Raw genomic sequence first — 7,123 nt, forward strand, 5'->3', positions numbered from 1 at the left:
GTATACCATGACAATCCGCAGTTGGTCAGATAACAACATGATTAACTTTAACAAGCATTTCTTCTTATACGAAAGAAGCAGAATCATTTCAGGGGTATGGTAATTACTTCTCTATCATAATCTATCTTCTTATACGGAAGAAGCAGAATCATTTCAGGGGTATGATAATTACTTCTCTATCATAATCTATCTTGGGAAAAATTTAGATTAACACTAGTTGATCTAAGTTTTAATTACATTGATAGCATCTTCACATGATCTTATGAGAATTGGCCTTAAAATTAGATGTTTAGCTCGGCGATTGGAAAATTCAGTTTCTTGTGATTACTTGCTTAATTAGAGTAATTGAATGATGAATTTGCTATACTAATTGCTTCTCTAAGATGAACAAAAAAAGTACAGAATTATCTTGTGCACGTGCGGAAGAATTTCCTTTTCTATAATGACAATAATTTGAGAGGGTGATTAATTTCTCTCATTTACACATTAATCTCTTGTAATTAGAGTTTAATCCTTGTTAATTAAATTCATTCCTAATGCACTGACCGATTGAAGTTGTTCAATTCGCTACATTGCTAGAGATTAACTTATTTCCATCATTCATGCATTGAACTAATTAGCTGGCAATTCACTATTATTAATCATGGATTAATTAATGATTAAAAAAGTTGATTTGATGCATAATTAACTTATTGGATTAAGATAGTGAAATAGATTAATCACATATGTGATTTAAAGAGTTTACTACTATATAGAGTAGCTAGATTTTGCATAGAATTAGCGGGAGATAAGGAATTCATAGAGAAATCGAGATGAAAACATAAGATTGACTTTGGTTTACCATAAATCGAGCTAATTAGGCCAGAAATGCTGATCCGATGAAGCCTAATTGACGAGAGATTGACAACACCTCCTCCTCTTAATCCGCTTCTAGAGATTGTGTATGCCGGTAGCACCTCGCCCAAGGTGTGTGTGTGAGGGAGTGTGTGTGTGTGTATTGAGTATATGTGTGTGTGTGTGTGTGTGTGTGTGTGTGTGTGTGTGTGTGTGTGTGTGTGTGTGTGTGTGTGTGTGCGTGTGTGTGCGTGTGCGTGTGCGTGCGTGCGTGCGTGCGTGCGTGCGTGTGTGTGTGTGTGTGTGTGTGTGTGTGTGTGTGTCCTTATATAGTGCTTAGTCTCATGCAAATTGAAATCTGCTGCTAAATGCATCTGAGTGAACACTTGGTCTTGCATAGGCAGCTTGGGTGTGTGGCTTGCAAAGTGTCCAGTTAGCTTTTCCAACTGCCTCTCACACTCTCTCTCATGCTTGGTAAGTCTCCCACGAGCTCCTAGATGAGTGGGGGCACCCTCTAGCTGCTAAAGCAAGCCCTCCAGTGGCCTAGAGCCTATGCACACACAAGCCCCCAAGTGCCGGTGCCCCCGCTAGCCTTAGAAAAAAACTTTATTTTTAACCTTAGATGGTCGTTACAGCTTGGATTTTAATTCCGAAACTTGTTGTGCTAAGATGGAACTAAGGTGCATCATCCTGAGTACCTGCCATATTTAGCAGCTCTCAGTGTCCGGAAACCTATTTTTTAATTCTGGGTACGGGTGCAGTTTGTCGAGCCGGTCAAAACTAGACGAGTCGGGTGACCAAAAACTTACTATTTTAGGAAAATTTTCACAAAAATTATTTTTATTCATTTTTGAAAGCTCTATAACATTCTAAACATTTTGGCACCGACAGATTTAGAAAAACTGCCAAAAATAGTAACTTTTTGTAGTATGATTATTTTGTAGTACAGGGGTGCTCTTTAGCTCAGGGTCAAAGATCTTACATCCTCCCCAACGTGAAAATTTTGAGATGTCCTCATCTCAAGAATTTATTAGGATAATCCTTTATGAGCGTTGGTTCGTCCTCCCAAGTAGCGTCTTCTTCAGGATAATCTTTCCACTTCACAAGGTGCTCGGTAATTGTCCTGTTTCGTAGCTTTCTTTCTCTTGATTCAAGGACGTAATCAGGTTGAATTTTGAGAACTCATTGTACTGGCATAACTATATGATCTGAGTCCAAGAGTTGATCGGGGTTAGGAATGTAGGGTTTGAGCAGGCTGATGTGAAATACATTGTGAACCTTACGTTTGCGGGTAACTTGAGCTTGTAGGCCTAGTCACTCACAACCTTAGTGATTTCGAAGGGTCCACAATATCTCGGGCTTAGTTTCTTGAACCTTCCTAATGATAAGTTGATTTTCTTCGGTCAGACTCGTAGAAAAACTTTTTCTCCTTCCTTGAAGGTCCGTTCTGATCGATTCTTATCTGCGTAATGCTTTTGTCTATCCTGAGCGGCCTAGATATCTTGGCGAATGGCTTTAGTCTGCGCTTCCATGTCTTCTAGCATCTTCTTAGAGGCCTCTACCCTGATGGTTGGGTCTGAAAAGTTAAGCGGTGCTAAACAGTCTTCTCCATAAAGAGCTTTGAAGGGTGAGATTCCAATGCTTCTGTGCTCGGAATAATTGTAAGCATATTCTACCAAAGGAAGATATTGTAACCACTTCTTTGGCTCTTGCAAACAATAGTCCTTGAGAATGTCCTCAATGACTTGATTTAATCTTTCAGTCTGCCCATCTATCTGCGGATGATACACTGTGATGAAGGCTAATTGTGACCCAATAGATTGGAAAAGAGAAGTCCAAAACTTTGATGTAAACTTGGCATCTCTATCACTGACGATACGCTTGGGTAAACCATGTAACCTAAAAATTTCCTTGATGAATACTTGGCTAATATCCGAAGCAGTAAAGGTCGTCTTTACAGTATTAGATGAGCCACTTTTGTGAGCATATCAACAACCACAAATACAGAGTTATAACCTCCTGTAGAAGGTAATCCTGTAACAAAGTCCATACTAATGCATTCCCATTTCATCTAGGATATGTCAAGAGGTTGAAGTTGCCCTGGTAACTTGATTCTTTTGGCTTTTATCTGTTGACAAGAAAGACATTGCCTCACATAGCGAAGTATGTCTCCTTTCATTCCGGACCAAAAATAACTCCTCCTGATAGCATGAAGAGTCTTAGCATAACCTGGATGTCGTGATGTAGGGCTATCGTGTGCTTCATACAGAATATTCTTCTTTAAAGCTGGGTCTCTGGGTACATAGAGTCTATGTCTGAAGTAAAGACATCCTCCCATAAGAGAGTAATCTTTAGCTTCAGGCATCTTATTCTGCTGGACTAATGATGCTATAAGTTGGTATTCTGGATCTACCAATTATGCTTCTTTAATTCTATCCCAGATAGGGTTATTTGGAATAGAGATAGCTCTGAGAAAAGATTTTTGGCTAAGTCCATCTGGAACGGCATTTTCCTTCCCTGGTCTATACTTTATGTCAAGGTCATATTCTTGTAAGAGTTCTATCCATCGCCATTGTCGCATATTGAGAATAGGTTAAGTAAAATCCATTTTAAGCTCTTGTGGTCTGTAACTAGCTGAAACTTGTGTCCGAGAAGATAATGTCTCCACAACTTCAACGCATGTATAACCGCTAAAAGTTTCAAATCATGAGTAGGGTAATTCTTCTCATGATCCCTCAGCTTTCGTGAAGTATACGCCACCGGTCTTCCTTCTTGAGTAAGAACTCCGCCCAAAGAAAATTTGTTAGCATCGGTCGCTACTTCAAATTCCTTACTGAAATCTGGAAGCTTTAAGATAGGAGCTGAGACCAAGAATTCACAATTGGCCTTAAAATTAGATGTTTAGCTCGGCGATTGGAAAATTCAGTTTCCTGTGATTACTTGCTTCATTAGAGTAATTGAATGATGAATTTGCTATACTAATTGCTTCTCTAAGATGAATAAAAAAAGTACAGAATTATCTTGTGCACGTGCGAAAGAATTTCCTTTTCTATAATGACAATAGTTAAAGAGGGTGATTAATTTCTCTCATTTACACATTATCTCTTGTAATTTGAGTTTAATCCTTGTTAATTAAATTCATTCCTAATGCAATGACCGATTGAAGTCGTTCAATTCGCTACTTTGCTAGAGATTAACTTATTTCCATCACTGATGCATTGAACTAATTAGCTGGCAATTCACTATTATTAATCATGGATTAATTGATGATTAAGGAAGTTGATTTGATGCATAATTACCTAATTGGATTAAGATAGTAAAATAGATTGATCACATATGTGATTTAGAGAGTTTACTACTAGATCGAGTAGCTAGATTTTGCATAGAATTAGCGGGAGATAAGGAATTCATAGAGAAATCCAGATGAAAACATAAAATTGACTTTGGATTATCGTAAATCGAGCTAATTAGGCTATAAATGTTGATCCAATGAAGCCTAATTGACGAGATATTGGCAGCACCTCCTCCTCTTAATCCGCTTCTAGAGATTGTGTATGCCTGCAGCACCTCGCCCAAGGGGTGTGTGTGTGTGAGGGAGTGTGTATGTGTGTATATTGAGTATATGTGTGTGTGTGTGTGTGTGTGTGTGTGTGTGTGTGTGTGTGTGTGTGTGTGTGTGTGTGTGTGTGTGTGCGAGCAGGTCCTTATATAGTGCTTAGTCTCATGCAAATAGAAATCTGCTGCTAAATGCATTTGAGTGAGCACTTGGTCTTGCATAGGCAGCTTGGGTGCATGGCTTGCAAAGTGTCCACTTAGCTTTTCCAACTGCCTATCACACTCTCTTTCATGCTTGGTAGAGTCTCCCACGAGCTCCTAGATGAGTGGGGGCGCCCTCTAGCTGCTAAAGCAAGCCTCCAGTGGCCTAGAGCCTGTGCACACACCAGCCCCCGAGTGCCGGTGCCCCCGCTAGCCTTAGAAAAAAAATTTATTTTTAACCTTAGATGGTCATTACAACTTGGATTTTAATTCCGAAACTTGTTGTGCTAAGACGGAACTAAGGTGCATCATCCCGAGTACTTGCCATATTTAGCATCTCTCGGTGTTCGGAAATGCATTTTTTTTATTATTCTGGATACGGGTGCATTTTGTCGAGCCGATCAAAACTAAACGAGTCAGGTGACCAAAAACTTACTATTTTAGGAAAATTTTCACAAAAATTGTTTTTATTCATTTTTGAAAGCTCTATAACATTCTAAACATCTTGGCACCGATAGATTTAGAAAAACTTTAGTATAGGGGTGATCTTTAGCTCGGGGTCAGAGATCTTACATGCCCGATAGCAGATGTGTGGCACAAAAGAAAAAATCTAGGAAAAGGTTATGTGGATGGTGGAGCCCAAATATGTGTCATAACACACTCATGCGTTGAGAAGATGGGTCTTACAGTGATTGGGGTGTCAGGCTTTCGGATCAGATTGGCAAACCATCAAAAAGTAAAATGTTTGGGTGTTGTAAAGAGCTTAGAAGTGGAGGCGTATGATGCAAAGGTGGTGGTTGATTTTCATGGGATGCCAGCGGGGCTGGGAGCATATCCTATTATACTGGGCAGACCATGGTTACGTGCAATGGAAGATGTTCAAGATTGGAGACGTGGTACGATTAGCCTCTATGGAAAGACAGGTTCCAAGAAGCTATATAATATGGACACAAGGACAGTATTGGAGGAGCTTTATGAAGATGAAAATGAGTCTAGTGATGAAGACTATTCCACAGTGTCTAACGAGGACAATGACAGTACTACCAGCAGTGATGAGGATGTTGATGTTGCATTTCTTTTGATGGACAAAGAAATCCAGGAGTCTGGTTTAGTTGCATTTTCAAATGAGATTGAAGATGAAAGTGAAGGGCCTTATGAAGTGATTGAAGGGCTGATTCAAACCAAGGTTGAATTGTCAAAGAAGTAGGAATTGATGACACAAATGATCAGTGGAGACCTCTCAGCTATGGAGAAGGAGATATATTTGCACATGATGGCTAGTTATCCTGATTTGTTCATTAACTCATATGAAGAGATTAGAGGGTTCAAAGGAGAAGAGATGCATATAGAGCTGAAAGAAGGTGCTAAGCTAGTGCGACAAAGGCTAAAAAGGATGGGTCAAGAGCAAATGCAATCCTTGCGGGAAGAGGTGGACAAGTTATTGAAGGCATGGTTCATAGTCCCAGTGGAAACCACGGAATGGGTGAGTCCAGTAGTAGTCAGTCCAAAGAAGGATGGAAAGTGGAGGATTTGTGTAGATTTTAAACCCTTAAATGCATCCACTAAGAAGAACCCATATCTTCTTCCATTCATTGATCAGATCTTGGATTCAGTGGTGAGGGGTACAGTGTGTGTGATGGTAACAAAGACAACTTTCATTACGCCATGGGGCTGTTATTGCTACACGGTGTTGCCATTTGGGTTGTCAAATGGACCATATTTCTATCAAGAGAGAGAAAATTGGGTATTGGAACCATTCATTGGTAGTTGTGTTAAATCTTTTATGGACGACTTCTGTGTCTACAGCAGTAGGGCTGAACACCATGAGAAGCTGCAGATGAATGTGGAGGGAAACTAAATCCAAAGAAATGTCATCTAGCACATCCAAGGGTGAAGTTATTGGGCCATATGGTGTCAGAAAATGGCATTGAGGCTGATCCAGACAAGGTTAAGTCTATTATTATTCTTCCATCACCTACGAGTACAAAGCAATTGGCAACCTTTATACACAAAGTGAAGTACATGGCGCGGTTTATTCCATTGTCTTCGCAGCTTCTTTATCCATTACAAAAAGTGGCAAAGCATGATCCATTCCAATGGGATGACAAGTGTGAAGAAGTGTTTCAAGAGGTGAAAGAGGTGTTAGGGGGGCTATTAGCCATGCACGCTCCTAACTGGGAGCAAGCATTTTATGTAAATCCATCAGTAGGGGATGATGCCATTAAATCCATGCTATTGCAAAAGGGAAAGGGCAGCCATTATATGAGGCGAGTGTATTGTGCAAGCCGAGTGAAGTTAGGCAGAGAGAAAATTCTCGGAAGTAGATCTAGCCATGGCCAATGTAATATTTGCTTGTCGATGATTTTGTCATTACTTGCTACCACGACCTTTAGTTTTCTTGACAAGTTACGCCTTTTTGTCTCAATTAATTAATGGCACTAACATGTCAAATGTGGTCAAGAAATGGGCAATTGAGCTGCAAGAGTTTGAATTCTCTTTTTTAGTGGAAGACAGTACAAGAGCTACCCTAGCT

This window comes from Adiantum capillus-veneris, chromosome 27 (genome assembly GCF_014529385.1).
Source record: "Adiantum capillus-veneris isolate H3 chromosome 27, ASM1452938v2, whole genome shotgun sequence".
Taxonomy (NCBI): Eukaryota; Viridiplantae; Streptophyta; class Polypodiopsida; order Polypodiales; family Pteridaceae; genus Adiantum; species Adiantum capillus-veneris.